We start from the raw sequence: 20,989 nt of genomic DNA, 5'->3' as shown, positions 1-20,989 counted from the left end.
AGGCCCTACAGACAATGTGTGCATGGCTACTTACTCATGTTTGGGTTCAGAAATCAACAGCAATTCTGGCTTTGTTAATATCTGTAAATACAGAGCCAAGAGGCAAGTGTGTTATAATAATGATAACAGAGAAAAACTGTTAATTAACATTTTGGCAACTCAATAAAGTGATGCTGGAAAAAATATTTGTGTGATTCTAGTGAAAAAAACAAAAGAGATAGCAAAAGCAAAAATACACATTTAAAAAAAATAGAATATAGGTATGTAGCTCAAACTAGCCTGGCATTAGTGATCCTCATGACTTTACCTTCCAAGTGCTGGATTTATAGGCATGTATCACCATAGCCCACTGAAAATTAAAATCTTTCTTATACTCTGTGGCCAGTTGGAAGTAGAGGTAGCTCATTTATTTAACTTTACTTTGTTTTTTTTTTTTTTGAATCACCAAAGATTACTGTATCTAACCTATCTTTATTAATAGAATTATGAGATCCATCTAGCAACTGGTTCATTATTTGGTTCAATATCTTGCCCTGCTCATTAATTAATAATTACTGCAAAACATATTATCTCATCACCAAACTACTGATTTTGAAGTCATGATATTTGTACAAAGCTATTAAATCTTTGAAGTATATCACATCTTTGTCACTGTGTTATATTAGAAATAACACTAACACAGACCCCACAGTAGGATGATTTTTCTAAGATCTCCCTACCGGGAAAGCTTTTATTGGTGTCAACTGTCAATAGTTATTTAGATTCTGTCAGAATCTAGCATCACATAGGAGACAAACTTCTGGGCATGTTTGTAAGAGAGTTTCTAGATTGTATAAACTGTGGAAGACTCACCCTAAATGTGGGCAGCATCATTTCACAGGCTTGGGTCTTGGACTAAATAAAAAGGAAAAAGTAAACTGAGTACCAGCACTTATCTCAAGGAGTTTCCTGATGGCAGTTACAAAGTGACTAGCTACCTCATACTACTGCTGCCATGACTTCTCCATCATGGTGGCCTGGACTTCCAAAGTACAAGCCAAACTAAATGCTTCCTTGCTTACGTGTGGTTGTCATCCTGCCCGCCTCCTGCCCCATGCCCACATATTGACTAATTATGTGTGAACACTCAGTCCCCAGTTACTCCAGTTGCAGGTGTTATTTGGGGAGGTTGGGAACCTTTATGACACAGAGCCTTGACTGAGGAGGTACATCACACGGTGAGCTTGGGGAGTTTATGTCCTCGCCCTACTTTCTGCTTGCTTTGTCTGCTTCTTGTGTGTGTTGGAGAGATGACATCCATGCTTCCTGCTCTAGCTTCTTGCAGCCATGCCTTCCTCACTCTATGGACTCTAACATGCTGGAAACATAATCCAGATTGAACTTGTTTCTGCAGGTTGCTTCTGACCATGGTATTCCATCACAGCAACAGAAAAGTAACTGATTCATCTGCTGTTGTCAGACACGAAATCACAGCACGGAGGAAATGTCCACACCTACCGAACAACACAGCAGTCAAAGTGGAAATACAGCTGTGGCTCTGTTGTGCTGTGCTGCCTCAAGCAACTTCTATTGTGCTCCTGGGCCTCCATTTCTAAACTGTAAAACTGGGGAATCAACTTGCTCCCACTACACAGGCTTGTGGGAATAAAGTGAGATAAGGTACTGCTTAACTAGAGGGATGACTGAGAACTGGTTAATGTTTTAGTCTTTGCTGCTGTTTTACTTATTTAATATTTAGTTATTTTTCTTGATATCTGGCTATACTTCCTCAGCACCTGCCTGCTTCTCAGATGCCTGATGACTACGAATCCTGTGATGAAGGCACCTGCCAGCTCTGCAGCGAACACATTGACTTTTGTTGCATTTAGGGAATGACAAGAAAGATAAAGCTAGTGTGCAATGTAGCAGCACCAGTGCCTTACATTGATGTCCCAGGAAGCTCTGAGGTGGCGATGGACTTCAGATACTGCTCACATTCAAACAGGGAGGCCAAGACTTCATCTACCCAGAGTGGCACCTGTCATGAATGAGACAGGCAAGCTAGGATGATGAGCTATATATTGAGGACAGGTCCTATTGCAGCCCACCATCACCAGACAGGGAAATGTATGAGCTCTGAAAGAAATTTGAAGCTCCACACCAGAGCAGCTACTGTACCTGACAATAAACTACTTTTCCTCAAACTTGGCTCTATGGTCATTAACCTGTGTCAATTTGATGGAACCACAGGGCTCCCAGATAAACAGTGCTTTAGGGTAAGTCAATAGAGGTTGTTGCTGCATAAAAGTTTGCACAAAAATCAATGGGTTCAGCCCCAGACAACTAGACATCATCCAGTACCTTGAGGTCCTGATTAGAGCGAAGTGTACAGGGAGGAGACATGTTCATGTTTCCCTGCTTCACTGGTATTCTTCCCTTTTATTCTGCTTTGCACCCGAGATAAACCAATAATAAATGAGAGAGAGAGAGAGAGAGAGAGAGAGAGAGAGAGAGAGAGAGAGAGAGAGAGAGAGAGAGAGGATAGCTCTTTTCTGCTGGTTCTGTTTCTCTTATTACACTGACAAATACAAAATCTCAGGTCTGCTTATGGGAACCCAAAGTAAGACTCAAAGCAGCCACTTCCCCACTGTTGGAGGAAGAGGGCACATGCGTATCCATTCACCTCCAATACAAGGTTGCCCTTGGAATCTTAGGCAATGTGAAGCCTCTTCTACTGGTCTCCACTCCCGAAGCACATCATCAGTCCTCTATCAGTATACTTACATAAACCCTGAAGACCAATCTGCCTGTAGTCCTCAAGATCCATGCTTCTCTCTCCCTTTTATTTGCCTTTGACATATGGCCAGAAGTTTCTTGCTTTCTTATCAGATTTTTTTATTTTTCCAAGGAGGGTTTTGTCTGAATATTCAACTCTGACATTATTGGAAATAAAATTTTCTGAAAAACAGTATTGAAGATGCTGAAGAGATTACCTCAGTAGGTAAAAGTTCTTGACCCACAAACATGACCACCTGATTTGGGGTGCCTAAAACTCATGTGAAAAGCCAGTTGAAGCACACATCTGTAATCACAACACTCTTATTGAGAGATAACAGAAGACAAAAGAACCACCCAGAAGTTCATGGGCCAGCTAGCTTGAAATAAACATAACATCAGAAATAAGAGAGATCTGCCTCAAAATAAAGGCAAAGGGTAAGAATAGACTCAACTCCTAAATATTCTCTGTATTCCATATACATGCACACTGTGGCATGTGTACACCCTCACTCACATACATATCATACAAACCACACCCCACACACACACACACACACACACACACACACATACATACACACACACACAAATTAAAGAATGACCAGTAATCAGTAACAATAAAATTGGAATTAAAAAGTCTACATAGCATACTACCCCTTTCTTTGCAAAGCAGATCTCTGTCAGCTCAATGACAGTAGCTGTACCCTCTTGACCCAGGATCAGGAAAGGGAATGATTGCTCCAGCATCTGCTTAGACAGGCAGAAAAGAGTGATTAGATGCCTAAAGAGAGAGCTGCAGGATCATGGAAATTCAAGCTGCAGGTTAATAATCAGATACATCTTTGTAGAGATTACTGTAGAGGTTTGTGTGACTGCTGTGTTTTTTAGTAGCAGATCTTTGGAAATAACTATTCTCTGTGTGTGAAACCAGATAAGTTTAATTCCAGATAGATACCTTATATAGAAGTATTAAAAACTTAATAGAAAATGGTAAAAGTCAAATTACAACTATATTACTGGTTTAAAATAGTACTGGCTGATTTAAAATGATGTACTTTGTGTGTTATAAAGATTAGGGTTTGTCAAGGACAGGCTGACTCTACAGTCTCTATCTGTATGTATGAATGGTTCTGTTCCCATCTCTGTTCTCTGTCTGTCTGTCTGTCTTTCTCCTCATTCTGCCCATGTTGCAGAAACTACTGCAAATTCTATACTACCAATTACAATACAGAACCACTCATCAATATACAAATAAATAAAATACAATAAGAGTATAACTCCAAAAATGTAGAAATGGGGGTGTAGAAATCAAGGATACACTAGGCAAGTCAGTACATGCTTTGAATATCAGTCCTCAAGAGGCTGAGGCAAGAGGATCAGGAGTTTGAGGCCAGCATGAGCTATAAACTAAGACCCTGTTTCAAGAGGTGGAGGATGTCAAGAAAAGTTAAGAAGAAATTATTTTTCTGTTGATAATTTTCTATACTGACATACTTCACTTTCTGTTTAAAATTTTAATGTGAATTACTAAAAACTTGACATGTTTTAAAACCATAAAATGTGGAGAATGAGATGTTTCAGTGGTTGGGGGTAAACAAATGTGAGGTTATATTTTAATATTATTCAATTATCAATAATCCACAAAGTCTCCCCTATACAATAATTCCCAGTAAGATCAATACTATATATCCCTAGTATGCGTGAATAAATACCTATTGACAGCTAGCACTGCTATTGTTCCAGGCGGGCACTAAAATCATGCTGGCTTATTGACTACTTATAATTTGTTTCTCTGCAAGGATTTCCTCAACCTGTATTTGGATAGCATCCCTCAGAAGGCATTTAAGATACAATCTTTCATTGGCATTATTGAGTATGGAAATATGTCTTCCATCAGTCACCTCTAATAAGAATTTCCCACCCATCTCCTGCTTCCTCAGTCTCTGACTTTGATTGCTAGTGCTGAGTAGCCTGGCACAGCCTTCTCTCACAGAACTAATTTGAAAGCAGTGGAACTCCCTCAGATTGAAATCTTGAGCTTGTCTGACCCATCCACTGATTGTTCTCTCCAACAGCCCCCGAGCCTGCAACAGCACAGCCCCATCTGAGAGACTCCCCTGCATTTCCACGAATTCTATTTAACAGAAAGTGGCAGGACAAAGCCCTCAGAAAATGAGGCTCAGGATTGCCATCAGTTTCTGAGACTAAAGGCCATGTTTATTAGTCTCTGTCTCTAGACTAAAAGGAAGAAATGTGATCAAGTCTTAATACAGAAACTGCCGCCTGGATGAATTGAATGAGGTTAATAGGACAGAAGTCGGGAAGATGAAATATGTAAGGAACACATCGTAGCACAAGGCAGGAGAGGGCCACAGAATAGCAGAAAGGAGACGTGGTAGGGAAGCCTTCCCAGCTCAAAGCCGCGAGGACTCAGCTAACTCCTGAGAAATCGGCTCTAGCAGAGGCTGGGAATAAGCAGGGAGCAAAGACTAAGAAAATGAAAGGACTGTGAGAAACTGAGTCACAGGTATACAGGCAGATGAGTTTTCTAAGGTAAATTTAGTCTTTGCCTCATTTCCCCCACAAATATAAGGTTATTTGTGAGATTATTATGTATAGCAATATGAGTGCATATCATCAGAGAACCAAAAAAATACCTGTTTACTGAGCTCAAGTTACCAAGCTGTGGAGAAGAGGAAGAAATGATAATACTATGATTTGTGCTTGTATGTGTGTGTGTGTGTGTGTTAATGTGTGTGGTGTCCGTGTATTCATGTGTGTATGTCAGTGTATGTGTTAGTGTATATACGCATAGGTGTATGTGTGTAGTGTATGTGTGTACACAGGTATGTGTATATATGTGTGTAATATTGTTGTGTGCTCAGGTGTTTATCTGTGTGTATGTCTGTGTGCACACGTGTGTGAGGTGAACTCTTGTTAGATGTCTTCCTCTATTGCTCTCTACCTCATTTTTTGAGACAGGATCTCTCGCTGACCCTACATCTCATCTTTTCATCTGGACTGGCCTGCCAGCAGGCTGCACCTGTCTGGGACCTCCTCAGTGCAGTGGTTACAAGTGTGTACCGCCTTACCCGGGCTTTATATGTGTGGTAGGGATCTGAGCCTCAGGTCCTCACTGAGCCATCTCCCCAGCCCTGCGTGCAGTTCTGCAGCTCCTGGATTACTGTTCTGTGGACATGTGGACACACTGGCTTCAGATGACAATTAACTTTTTTTTAAAAAGATCTATTTATTTATTATGTATAGAGTGTTCTGCCTGCATGTATGCCTGCACACCAGAAGAGGGCACCAGATCTCATTACAGATGGTTGTGAGCCACCATGTGGCTGCTGGGAATTGAACTCGGGACCTCTGGAAGAGCAGTCAGTGCTCTTAACCGCTGAGCTATCTCTCCTGCGACAATTAACTTTTTTACATAGCATATTGTTCGTTTTTGTTGCCATGACAAAAATCTATGACCTAAAGAACTTAAAGGAGAAAAGATTCATGCTTTCATGCTTTCAGAGGGTTCTATCCATCCTGATTGGGGGAGGAGGTAATGCAGAGATGCTCATGTCACTGTAGACATGAAGCAGAGAGTAATACAGGATCTTGGGGCCAGCCACAACCTTCAGAGGTCCTTCCTTCTACAATGACCTATTTCCTCCAGCTGGTTACTACCTCAGAGTTTCCAAGGCCAGGGAGACTCTGAGTTCCTAAACACAGGATCCTGTGGTGGGTATTATATTTCAAGCCACAGTCCACTCTAAAAATATCTGGTACCCAAGGCACTCACTCTCTCCTGCCCATAGTGATCTTTCCCACCAATCCCATTAGAATACTGCCATTCCCTAAGGTTTATGACACTTCTGCCACAAATCACAACATTCTGTAGAAAACATTAAGCTCAGTAAAGATAGTGGCCAATGTTTTCACAGATTTGAGACTGATATGTGTCACACTCCTCTGGTTGGTTTATGGGCAGTTATCTTTCCTGTTTATCAAAATACCTGCCATGTTTCTACCTATTGCCTCCCTCACTCCATTTGTCTCTGAAGCAGGAAATTCCTGGGGTAGGGAGAGATATAAGAAAATCTCCCACCTTTTTTTTTGTTTGTTTGGCCTCAGAACCAATTATCTTCCTTGCTCCTCCAGAACATTCTGGACTCACTGAGTCACACCAGGAAGGGCCTTCCTGTGTTATCTACTCATGGTGACAGAGGAGCACTGTGAGTGCAGCCCTTATCATCTGGTATCATCTGGTATCATCTGGTATGGTTCTGAGAGACAGAGAGAGACAGAGAGACAGAGATTAGTGCCCACTACACTGATGAAATCACAAGCCAGGGAAGTAAACCAACCATTCTGGTGCATGCCTCAAATCTCAGTACTCAGGAGGCTGAGTCAGGAGGATCTTGAGTTTCAAGGGGTAAGACTGGGTTACAGAGTAACACCTTGTCTTTTTTTGTTTTGATAAACTGTTACTGTCTGATATGAATATTACACTGTGCTGTAGCAAAAGGTAGACAGTGACACTCTGCCCATGTCAAAGCCCTTGGTGATGAAGCCTTCATGGGAAAGAGATAGCCCTGAAAGAAAGACAGAAACTGAATCAAAGGAATTTGAATACTACATGGAATAGAGCAGATGATGCAGCCCAGTTCTGTCTTGGGAAACAGTCCTCAGACTCTACCAGCTGTTTTCAAAATTCTAGTCAAAATGGAATAGGAAAGAAAAATGGAAAGATGTGTTTCCAATGGGAAACTTCGGATTGATGATCTGTGGATCACATATATGCCAACTGCTGTTTGAGTCAGACTCCTTCTTCATCACAAGGCTATCCCTTCCTATCAGAGGAGTCCAGAGGGCAGGGATGTGCTGCTCTGATCCCCCCATGGTGACTCATTTGTAGTGGCGACAGAAGAAACAATGATGGGGAGCACATTATGGATTAATGTAGGACCTTAGATGTTCTCACAAGCATTCCTGGAACATGCCCTCAAGACCTTTGCAACTGGTGCTAGGGGTAAATGTCAATGAATAAATGGTACTACTAATAATTTGGTCTCAATTAAACCTCTCTTATTATACAACCTTACATAATTATAAAAATACTCCAAGAATTGTGAGAATACATATTCAGAAAACAAAAACATCTTATCATCATTGTCATTTTCTTCTTCTTCTTCTTCTTCTTCTTCTTCTTCTTCTTCTTCTTCTTCTTCTTCTTCTTCTTCTTCAGCATCAGCAGCAGCAGCAGCAGCTACCACCATCATAATTTCATCATCATTACCACCAATCATTATTATAATCATCATCCTCATAGAAAGCACAATCATCTTGCAACCATTACCACCATAACATATCAGCATCAGAATTATCAGTCACTATCATCATCACCATCACTATTAATCAATACCACCAACAACAACATTGCCACCATCACCATCAATCACTACCATCATCACCATCATCATTGATCACCATCATTGTCACCACCACCATCATCACCATTACCTCCATCATTCCAGAACTACCAGGTACAGAACACATTTCAAGTGAGAGGATGATAAATATTATTATAACTAAACACTTTGGTTTATAAATGAAAGAATAAAAGTGAAGTATGCATTTAGAGTGGCTAAGTCAATATTGTTTTTGATTCTCCTTTCCTTTGTGCCTAGTCATCACCACCTAGAGCACCTTACTTTAGCTGAGTGCCCCACACTGCAAAGGGCAGGTGTGCTTGCAGAATGTGAGTCTTTGTAGTTTTCCTCTGGATATGACCTCTATAAATTGATAAACTCTGAGTGCCGTCCAGAAGAATGAGCTCGATGTTGTTGCAAAGCTTGCGACTTTCCCTTGAACGGACTTCAAAGGGAAGCTGAGTGCACCTGCAGCATACTAAATGATCCTGCTTGGTGTGGGTTGGTCCCCACATCAATTTCCACACTATGTCTGGCTTTTAGCAATTCAGAAATGAGAGAAAGAAAAGTGCTCTCTTCAAAGAGTGAGTTTGCTAGACCACATCCTGATAATAGTGGGGAAGAAATGCTCACCTGTATAACCCACCAGAAAGAAACTCTCCTCATGTAATTAAACAGAATGACTCTGCAGTAAATTGACTGGGATGCTTTTACCTGGGTAACCACTGCTGATTAGAAGTGCAGTCCAGAGTTGCTCTGGAATCTTCTCACACTGTTACTAGAGACTAAGATGCAGTATCTCTGTATTTTATTTTAGTAAACCCATGGTATTAGCAATACTGTTTTACTAATTATAACAATTTTGTTATGCACCTAATATCACCAGTAATAGCTAAGTATTACCAGCTTGCATAGTAATGTCTCCAGAATAGGAACTAGCATTATACTGTGAACTGAATAAATCTATCAGGAGTAGAACAATTTGAGTTTTTCTTAAGAATTTAAAACCATTCATGAAGTGATAAATACTTATTATGGAAAGCATGAAAACATATGAAAGATAATGAAGTTGATAGTCACCTCAGCACCCCATTCAAAAAAGTTAAAATTATGTTTTTTCTCTTCTTGAATTTGTCGCTGAATTTATCATTTTTCACACAAAAAATTCTTAGGTGCCCACCAACTGAGGCTGGAGTAAGTGATGCAGGAAGAAAAGAACTCAGAACTGAAAACTACAGAAATAGGGGTAGCATTGTGAAAATATTTTAATCAATCAGAAACACTTTAAAATGAATAAAACATTCCAAATAGCATTACCTAATTATCTTAATAAATATTTATTAAGTTCTACTATACCAGCAGGCAGCATACTGAGTTCATTTATAATCTAATTGAATGTTCTGTGACCCCTAATGGATTGTGCTCATTATTCTTGGCATTTGGATCAATATCTGAAGCTGTGTGAAGAGGTCAACTTTCAGAGTCTAATAATGTAAGTATTGATTGTACTGGCCCTCTAGTTTTGAAGGGTTAAGAGTGCAGCACTTGGAATAGTGATGCTTATGCCATCTTTTTCTGAGCCATGGCCGGTCTAAGACCCATAGAAATTTATCTTTTCCTTTTTCTTTATACCAATGAAGCAAATATATCAGGACATTAAGATTTTAGATAGAACCATTTTTAAGTTCTGTGATTGCAACATGTCTAGTCTAGTGTTTTAGTTAGATTTTCTATTGTTATGATAAAATATTATGGCTAAAAGCAAGCTGGGGAGTAAAGAGTTTATTGTAGTTTACAACTCTCAGGTCACAGTCCATACTGATGGAAGTCAGGGAAGGAACTCAGGGCAGGAACCTGGGGACAGGAACTGAATCCGAAGCCACGAAGGAACAACAATGACCAGCTTGATCCTCCTGACTTGCTCAGCCTCTTTTCTTACACAACTCAGGACCACCAGTCCACAGGGGGCAACACACACACAGTGGGCTAGGCCTTCCCACATCAATCATTAATCAAAAATAAATAAATAAATACCAAGTAGACTTGATTATAGACCAATATTATAGAGACATTTTCTCAATTGAGAGTCCCTCTTCCTAAATGGCTCTAGATAGCATAAAGTTGACATAAAACTAATACCAAAATACTGATTAATAAAATGAGAATAAATTAAGTCAGCAAATATGGTCATTTATGGCAAATCTCCAAATACCTCTACTGATGGCATATTTCACCACCTTTAAATCTTATTAAAATATCTGAAATGAATTTCTTCTGTGAAATAAATGGTGAGATGAGGTGAAACTCTGGCTAGGTAAAGGGAAGCTGGAGATGCTGATTCCCTTATGCAATGAAGAAAAATCAAAATTAAACAGATTGATGGGCAAAGGGAGAAGAGGAGAAGGCAGAGCTGGTGCTCCTGAACCTGAGGTATAAGAGATAAACAAAGGAACGAGAGCAACCAGATAAGGGAATATCAGGAAGCTTAGTAAGGAAAGCAATGGTGGTGATAAGCCATGGGTCCAGAAGAATCCTTGAACCTCATTGCTGTCAGGGTTCTCTGCCAGAAATGAGAGGGAAGAGTTCATATTGACTGGCATAAAGGCTTGAGGTGAGGATAGGCTGGGCAGGAATTAGGACAGTATGTCACCAGAACAATAAATGCACAGATAATGCACATTTGAGTATGCCCCATATGGTGTAAGAAAACAGAGAGAAAGCTAGGGAAAGAAATAGGAATCAGAGCTCAGTGCCCACAGTTGTGAGCATGTGAATACTGCTGTAGGGCAATGCCAACTTTCATTCTCCTCTGTTAATCTCCACCCTACCTCCAAAATCTCCTTGGTGGGACTCTGGGAAATAAAAAAAAGGCTTGAAAGGTAGGATTACCTTCTTAACATGAGATTTGAATGTTCATTAATATCTGATAGCTTGTTTCCACCCCTCCCAATTCTATCATAAATTCAGTAACAGACATTCTCACTTATTCATCACTTCTAGAATTACTCCAATACCTAGAGTATAGATAAGGACAAGAAATGATAGGAAACAGAAACATGGGACCTAAATAATTTCTGAGACGTCAGTCTAGTATAATATTAAAGTACTAGAAAATTCAGAATGTGATCTACTTGATAGTGGCTCCCTGGAAACTGTGTGGACAAGATTTATGTCCTTGCTGTGATAGATTGCTGCTGTCCATGGTCCTGCCTGAAGAATGGCAGAGAGATCCAAACAAGGGGACCAATCACAAGTTGCCACCCTTGTCTTGACACCTGATGAAACAGGAACAACTTTGAGACTCATACAACCCATCTTACTCTGCTGAAAAATAAAGTCCTCATTTTCCTCTAATTAGATCACTTTTCTTCAGTACTATCCAAATTTAGTCTTGAATAGTCCTAGCAACCCAGGTGTTGGTAGATGATGATATAAAAACATGTAATGAGGACTGGAAAGATTGCTAAGCAGTTAAGAGCACTTTTCAGAGGAGCCAAATTCAGTTTCCATCACCCATGTCAGGTAGCTCACCTGTAGCTCCAGCTCTGGGGAGTCCAAAGCCCCCTTCTGGCATACCTGAGTACCCCACTCACATGCATCTATCCCCATATAGACATACACAAACATATAATTAGAAATAAGAACAAAACCTTTAAAATAATATAATTGAGCAACATGTAAAAGCCATACATTGCACATTAGACCACATGTTATAGACCCATGTAAAGTAACATCTCAATATCACCACCTACAAGAGCATGAAAAAGTCAGAAGTCACCCTAGCATGAATTTTCAGATACTGAATTCTTTTTCTCTACTCTGTATCACAGCTGTGAGGTACAAAACAAAACATTAAGTATCTCCCTGAATCTATTATCTTTTTCTCCAATTTGTCAAATTTGATGAGCTTAATTGGTACACCCTCAATTATGCACACAAGCATCTGTCATCCTTTACCAAATTGCACTGATTGTTAAAAAATTATGTAAGTATTAATTAAATAATGGATTAATTTGGGTGAAGTGCTTTTGCTAACTAATGATATGATAGTAATTAGGCTTCAAGTAAAACACAAGACAACAAAAGCACCACACAGCTTGTTGGAGGTGTACTGTTGTGGAACATACACAGTAGTTTGAGTTCATTTCTGAGAAAGACTATATGGATGTAACTCTTTCTAAAACATTATCAATTTATGGTTTTATGAATTTAGTAAGTATTCCTCCTAGCAGATCAGAAGCAGAGGTCATTTGCATGTGACCTGGACCTTTTCCTTTCACCTGATAAAATGTCTGGCTAGGGCAACTTCAGAAAGGAAAGATATATGTAGGCCCATAGTTCCAGGGAATATCATCTATTATGATAGAGAAGGCATGGGGACAGATGTGGCTTGGGACTGTGGTGGTGGGAACCTGTTCATATCTGGGTGGACCAGGAAGCAGAGAAAAGGATGGAAATGAGTGGGGGTATAAGCCTCAAATGCTCCACCACTAGTGAACCACTTCCTCCAGTTCATCCAAACCTCCCACAACAGCAGCACTGGGTGGGAATCAGATGTTCAAATGTGAGCCTGTGAGAGACATTTCACATTCAAACCATAACAGCATATTATTTAAATATGTGTTTATGTTTAAAAATAAGACATGGCATTAATAGTTCAATGACTTTGAACTAAAATTAATAAAAAGTCCTAAACATAATTAGACACGAATTCATCTCTAAATTGGTATCTAATACAATGATACTTTTCACTTTAAAACAATTCATGCTCTCGGTCTGTGCCTCTGCCTTTGTCTCTCTTTATTTCTCTCTCTGTCTCTTTCTGTTTCTGTCTCTCTCTCTGTCTCTGTCTCTTTCTGTCTCTGTGTCTCTGTTATCTCTCTCTGTGCGTGAGTGTGTGTGTGTGTGTGTGTGTGTGTGTGTGTGTGTGTGTTATATACATGTTCTTCTGTATGCAGAGGTATGGCTGTATGTGTATAGAGATAAAAATTCATCACCAGGTTACTTCCTCTATCAGTTTTTGAAACAGGGTCTGGCATGGAACCTGGATCTCACCAATTGGCTAGGCTGACTGGCTAGAAACTCCCAGAAGTTATCATTTCTTTAACTCTCCAGTGCTGGGATTACAGGTATCCACCTCCTTGTCCAGTTTTTTTACATGGATGCTGGGATACAGATTTGGGTCCTTTTGCTTGTGAAGCAAGTTCTTTACCCTCTGCACTATGTCCCCATCCCCTTAGTTCTCTGGCCAGATTTTGGTTGGCTTTCCCTCAATAGAATGATATTCTTTGATCTTCAACCAAGAATATTCTCTTAGCACCACCAATGCCCAATATGTGAGCAAATCTCTATCCGTCTCAATTACTGAGAGCTCAGAAACTACAGTCCCCAGAATCAAGGCCATTTTTCTAAGATTCAGTGTCTCTGAAAAGACTAGTTCTTACCTAAGTGTGCCTTGTTTCTTATTATGAAAGTCTTAATGAAAACAGGTGGGTATTTACATTCCAGAGAGCAACCCAAATGTTGCTAAAGGAAGCCCTTCCTCCAACTTTGAATGTCAGGCAGGGAACAGGTTTTGATTTCAACTTTGCTTGATTTATAACCTCAGAATAGAGACATTTTACAAAATGTCATGAGGACACATTGAAAATACTTTAATCATATCTGTTCTGCTTGACCACTTGAGTTGATCTTTCAGTGTTTGTTTCTAATGTCACATTTTCATACCATGTGGTGTGTTGGAAGAACTTTCTGAAGAAAGTCTAAAAATGTTGGTTCCAATTCCCCTCAATATTTGGTGCTGTGCATTAATAGTGTGCTGACTAGAGCACCAAGGTCAGGACAAACAGAATGGAGCAAATCTTTGATAAACTCACTATCTAGAATGGGTAAATTTTGTGCCAGCCACCGCGGTTATACAATTAATCCAAACTAATTATCCCCGGCGTAAAACATGTCCTTAGAAAAAAAATAAAAGAATAGAATTGAAACCCAAACATTGAGATGAGGTTATAGAGATCTGAGGAAATAGCTCTATGGATAAAGTGCTTGCTGAGAAAGAATGAGGACCGGAGTCTGGATTCCCAGTACGAATGTAAAAAAGCTATACAGGTGTGATAATGACCTGAAATCTTAGCACTCCAGAGGCAGCACAGAGAATCCCTAGAGCTTGCTGGCTTGGATATGAGCCAGGACTGGTGAGTTCAAGATTCAATGAGAGACCCTGTCTGAGTAAATAAACCAAAGGCCCAATGTCACCTTCAGGACTCCACACGAATGTACCACATACTTATGCACATATACATGACAACATGCATACACATGTACACATCACATACCTATATGTGGGGCAATGCATTGAAGTATTGTGGCAGAATTTGTCACATGGCATTCTGTTGGTCTATAAGAGGAGCTCAGTGACTTCCAAAGAGGACAGTAGATAAGCTGATTCTAAAAGAAGGGAGGGAGTAGATTCCCCTGGAAAAACGCCAAAGGCATGCAGAGGAAGAAAAAAGTCACAGCTCTTAATCTTAGAGAAAGCACAGACCCCTGCCAGGAGAGCTTCTGTGAGGCTGGAAACAAAGGAAAAGGCCCAAGGATGTTGTGAGTGGCCTGTTTAGGTCTGTGAATTTATCCTGGAGTCATCTCAGGTGGGTGCCAAAATAGTCAAAAGCAAAGAAATTTCCAGTATATTTGGTCTTCGGTGTGTCAGTGTGATTGCAAGATGAGAGACTCACTGTCCTCAAGGACAGTGGCCAGATTGTATACAACAGTACATGGCTCTGGACCCTCCAGAAGTAAGCCCAGGTAGTCTGTCTTTCCATAGGAGCCCAGGATCAGTCACACTGTAGGTGTACAGACTGCTCTCACTAACATTAATCCATAGCCTCAAAGATTTGCTGCTGAGAAAATGGTCTCTGAGTGACAAGACTTGATTGATAACTGACAGCTTCTTTATTCATTTCCTTCTCAGCACCCACCAGTGAAAGCTACATCTACAGTATAAGCGGTTTCACAGGAAACCCAGCCTGTCTGGGCACAGCCGCTCCATGCCTACAGCCTCCAGTCAGGGCACACCAGGTCCTTTTTGCCAAGCTTCCTCACTAGTCTCACTTCCTGGAGTCTCTGCCAAGCCAAGTGACAATCTCTGGTCTTCCTGCTGTAGCAAGTGCTGGTTAAAGGTCCCCTGCTTTTCTCATGTGCTGTATCTTTGTTTATTTCCACAAAGATCAGGAATGGATTATGAATGTTGAATGCATCCTGATCTGGAACACAGATGGGTCAGATGAGAGATGACTGAAACTAAAAATAAAATTTAAAAAGTAATTCAAATTCAGCACCTACTATGGATTTATATCCCACTACTCACCCCACAGATACAGGCCCATTTGTTTCTTGTAATTGCTGCTGCCGAATATCTGATATAGTTGGATGTATTGTCCACATCTTAAAAAGAAATTCATTTATTATTTTATTTTTCTATATTTCATTTAGGGGATTGATTTTTTATTTTCAATAATATTTGTACTTATTCTTTGAAAATTTCATGCATATATACAATGTATCTTCTTCACATCCACCCTTCATGCTGCTGCTTCAGTTTCCCCTGGTTGGTCTGAACACATATCCCTAATTTATGTCTTAATCATATATATCCCATTGAATCATCTAGTACTCTCTATAAGTGTATGGACATCCTACTAATAATCTGATTACCAAGAGAAAGTGACTTTCCCTCCCCCAGCAGCCATCAACTGCCAATAACTCCTCAGCAAGACAAGTGAGGTCTTGGGATTCTCTTCCCCAACCATTTTGAAATTTTAACTGACTTGATCTTGTACAGACCTTAAAGCAATATGTTATACACATTTTCAAAGAGATCTAATTGAGAGTTATGATGGTAAACAACTAATTCTTATCATGAATTTTATATCATATCAATAACTTTCGGGATCCTGCTTGTAGGTGTACTGGAAGAAAATGAAATCAATACATCAAAGGGATTACTGCTCTCCTGTCTTCACGGACTTGTTAGTCACAATAGACAAGGTGTGGAACCAATCCTGAAGTGTATCATTGGGCGATTAGATACAGAAGGCATGTAATATGTATATAATATACATAATATAATATTTGCAACATTAAAAAATCCCTGTCACTATCAACAATGGTCATACAAATGGGCAACAAAGCCTCTGGGCACATCATTAGGAATCATCTAAATTCAAGTCAGCCTTGGAGAATATCTGTGAGAGATTGTCATGATCACAGCAATTGATATGGAAAACCCATCTTAGTTGTGGGAAGAACCCTGGGCTGTATAAAACAGAGAGACAAGCTGAGGAGTAGCAACATTAGTTCACTGCTCTGCTCTTGACTATGTTTGCAGTGTGACCAGTTCTCTGCTGCTGCTGTGACTTCCCTGCTACGATGGACTATAACTTGGAATTCTGAACCACATAAGCTTTATTTTCCTGATGTTGCTTTTGTCGGGGTATTTTGTCACAGCAAGAGTAAAAGAAACTAAGGTATTATGCAAAAATATATTTATCTATTTAGCTCTAACAACTAAAGAGCTATATAATATCACTTGCCACATTGTTGAGTTGAGGAAACATAATGAGAAGAGTCAAGTCACATACTGAAGTTGTTAAATTAAAATCAGTTAAGTCAACAATCAGTTAAGTTAAAAATGTGCATTGGCATGGTTGCCCTGTACCAGGGTTTAAGCCAATGAAAACTTCTAAAATTGAGTGAAGGGCTTTATGGTGAACTTTGAATATTGTGAGGCATTGAACTCTGGATTTTGAATAGATAAAATGGATTGGAGTTGTTTCTCAGCAAACAATCCAGTTTGGAAAATAAGTCAGCCCTAGCTAGTAAACTAGTTATCACATGAAAAGTGCTTGAAAGAGTGCCTGTCCAATAATTAAATGCTGGCATATTTATATAACACACAATCATACACAGCATATACACACATACACACAGCATGCGTGTACAATGAACACAAACACACATATATATGCAAAGAATATACAGGAATTTCCACAATACATACAATCATACACAACATAAACACATTCACACAACACACAAAACACACACATTCATATATACACACAACCTACATGTACACACACAGCACATATACACATATCACACAAATACACAACACACATGCATTCTTATATACACAACACATGCACACAACAACCATTTTTGTACACACCCAAGCACACAGCATATACACATGGATACAACACAAACAGCTGAGGACTATAGCATTGAGAATATTAGATGTCACAGATATATAACTTAACCTTTTCACCTGGAAATCCCAGGGTACTGAGTTTCCAGGACACCAAGAATATTCTCCCAGATCTTTGGTCTCCAGCTTTCTGATACAGGGCTCTTGACTCTGCCCTATACAGGACAGTTCTTAGGACTCTTTGCTTTCTGTCTTCAGCTCACAGTGCCAATAACAAGCTTTAAGAGGTAATTAATTGGGTGATCCCCATGTCTTTCTTGGGGTCCTGTTTTCCAGGTAGCCTCCCTGGTGATGTGAGTAGCAGTCCAGTCATCCTTGTTCCACATCTAGTATCCTGCTATGAGTGAGTACATACCATGTTTGTCTTTCTGAGTCTGGGTTACCTCACTCAGGATGATTTTTTCTAGATCTATCCATTTGTCTGCAAACCTCATGATGTCATTGTTTTTCTCTGCTGAGTAGTATTCCATTGTGTATATGTACCACATTTTGTTTATCCATTCTTCAGTTGAAGGGCATCTAGGTTGTTTCCATTTTCTGGCTATTACAAACAATGCTGATATGAACATAGCTGAACAAGTGCTCTTGTGGTGTGGTTGAGCATTCCTTGGGTATATGCCCAAGAGTGGTATAGCTGGAAACACAGGACCCCAAAAAAGACATGGGGATCGCCCAATGACAGAGAAATGGAATGAGATCTACATGAACAGCCTGGACATGAGTGGGGGTAATGAAGGGCGAGGGTCAAGGGAAAGAGAGCTTGGGGGAGCGGGAGATCCCAGCTGGATCAAAAACAGAGAGGGAGAACAAGGAACAGGAGACCATGGTAAATGAAGACCACATGAGAATAGAAAGAAGCAAAGTGCTAGAGAGGCCCACAGAAATCCACAAAGATACCCCCACAACAGACTGCTGGCAATGGTCGAGAGACAGCCCGAACTGACCTACTCTGGTGATGGGGTGACCAAACACCCTAATTGTCGTTCTAGAAACCTCATCCAACTACTGAGGGATCTGGATGCAGAGATCCATGGCTAGGCCCCGGGTGGATCTCTGGGAGTCCAATTAGCAAGAATGAGGACGGTTTATATGAGTGAGAATTGTTGAGACCAAGGTTGGATAAAGCACAGGGACAAATAGCCAAACGAATGGAAACACATGAACTATGAACCAATGGCTGAGGGGTCCCCAACTGGATCAGGCCCTCTGAATGGGTGAGACAGTTGATTGGCTTGATCTGTTTGGGAGGCATCCAGGCAGTGGGACCGGGTCCTGTGCTCATTGCATGAGTTGGCTGTTTGAAACCTGGGGCCTAAGCAGGATGGCTTGGCTCGGCCTGGGGGGAGGGGACTGGACCTACCTGGACTGAGTCTACCAGGTTGATCTCAGTCTGCGAGGAAGGCTTTGCCCTGGAAGAGGTGGGAATGGGGGGGGGTGGGCTGGGGGGAAGGTGAGGGGGGCGGGAGAGGGGAGAACAAGGGAATCCGTGGCTGATATGTAGAACTAAATTGTATTGCAAAATAAAAAAAAAAAAGTAAAAAAAAACAAAAAGAGGTAATTAAGTGAAGAAATGTTGTGCTTTCTGGCTTCACTTACTCCATGTATTTGTACATGGATTGGTACACCTTAACAGCCATTTAAGCTGTAAGAAAATATGAAGTAGAAATAGTTGTTGATTTGATTGCTTACCCGATTCTTTTTAAGTAGGCAGTGATCTCTGATGGATGGTATTGAGGTGACATTGTTTAACTCTAATTTTATGGATTTAAATTGCTTCATTCCAGCGTGTGGGTGAAGAACAATTTAAATATAAATTTCAAGTAACTACTCACCACAAAACAGTTTGGACTGAGTTTGCAGATTGTAGCCTGTGTCAAATGCTCCAGTCATTTTGCTCTCCCGGCAACAATCCTGTGAATTCTAGAGATTGAAGTCATAATGCATAATGATGAAGACCCACGGAGATAGAGAGAATCAATATGAAACCTCATGTTTTTTAATGTAGTCTTTATCACACGAAGAAGCTGTTTTGATGAAAGGGATTGAAATTGCTTCAGCCTTGAATTGTCAAACTGAGGGAGATTTTCTTTTCTCTCTTTGTGCATTTTCAAAATTAGGAGTTTGTATTAATTACTTATGGATTGCCTTAATTAGATCATCAGATGTGATGCTCTGATGTGTTTTTACAAATACTGCTGTGAGAAGTCTTCATGAGGTCTACTCTAATGTTGTAAATTACTGGAAACTGTAATGTCATAATAAACACTTTCTCAGTTGTTGTGGCTTGAAATCTAGCCATGAGAATAAGTAGGAATAATATAATTAAAATTTAAGATTGATTAATGAATATTAAAGGCTCATTCTCTATTTAGTTTTGACCCATGGAAGTGCTACCCCCTCACAGGTGGAGCTGATAACTGAAGAAGTTACCTACTGAGTCTGTACACAGTGAACCACTCAGCGGAATCATACTGCAAAACAAATACCATGCTCCTATTCTGAACTCTGTTGACTTGTCTTTTGTGATGGTTATTGTCAGTTGTCAGCTTGAATCAACTAACACCCAAGCGTCTTGGTGCAGCTGTGAGGGATTTTTCTTAAGTCATTTGAAGTGGAAAGACCCACCTTTTATACAGATCTCCTTAGGTGGGAAAAGCCACCTTTAATCTGGGCCACACCATCTGGTAGCAGCCTAAATAAAGGGCATGAAAGAAGGAAGCTTTTGCTCTTTGCTTGCTTGTTCTCACTCTTACTGGCAAGTCTGTTCCTTTACTAGCATTACAGCCTAGTACTTTCAGATTCTGGCATATACTAAACATCACTGAGACATCCAGCCTTGTAGAATGAACAAATACTGGATTCTTGAACTTCCCATTGGTATATAAGAGCCGTTGTTGGGTAACTGGATCACAACCTGTAAACCTGTTCTGTATGTGTTTGTGTGTGTGTGTGTGTGTGTGTGTGTGTGAGAGAGAGAGAGAGAGAGAGAGAGAGAGAGAGAGAGAGAGAGAGAGAGAGAGAGAGTTATTCTATCAGTTCTGTTCCTCTAGAATCCTGACTGATAAATACTTGTTCATTTGAAGACAAAATCTAAATCTTATTCTCATCATGCCATGCACTTCTTCATCTGTCAGAGACTGTATTGTATCTTCAATATTTTGTAGGGTCCTATCCATTTGGCTTCTGTTGTAGTAATGAAATACCATGACCTAGAGCAATTTGGGAAGAAAAGAGTTTATTTGTCTTATTTACATGTCCCAATCATGTCTATCACGAAGGAAAATCAGGGCAGGAATTCAAGGCAGGTACCTGGTGGTAGAAATTAAAGCAGAAGCCATAGAGGAATGCTGTTTACTGGCTTGCTCACCATGGCTTCCAGCCTCCTTTCTTCTACAACACAGGACCACCATCCCAGGGGCATAGCGAGCCATGCCCTCCCACATCAGTTATAACTCAAGAAAATATGCTAAAGACTTGACTACAGACCAATCTGATGGAGGTATTTTTTTTCAACTGAGGTTCCTTCTTCCAAGAT

At 40.2% G+C, this 20,989-nt stretch overlaps 1 long non-coding RNA gene across 1 annotated transcript; it reads right to left on the bottom strand.

The window, feature by feature from the left end:
* Window positions 1-15,118: 15,118 nt before the first annotated feature.
* LOC131910483 (uncharacterized) lies at window positions 15,119-19,395 on the bottom strand. Its single transcript, XR_009379135.1, has 3 exons — window positions 19,287-19,395; window positions 15,553-15,629; window positions 15,119-15,448 (listed from the first exon to the last, which is right to left on the bottom strand). It is a non-coding gene; the product is annotated as an uncharacterized LOC131910483 (long non-coding RNA).
* Between the last annotated feature and the right edge of the window lie 1,594 nt (window positions 19,396-20,989).

Source organism: Peromyscus eremicus, chromosome 5 (assembly GCF_949786415.1).
Source record: "Peromyscus eremicus chromosome 5, PerEre_H2_v1, whole genome shotgun sequence".
Classification (NCBI taxonomy): Eukaryota; Metazoa; Chordata; class Mammalia; order Rodentia; family Cricetidae; genus Peromyscus; species Peromyscus eremicus.
This window is presented reverse-complemented; position numbering and strand designations above follow the sequence as displayed.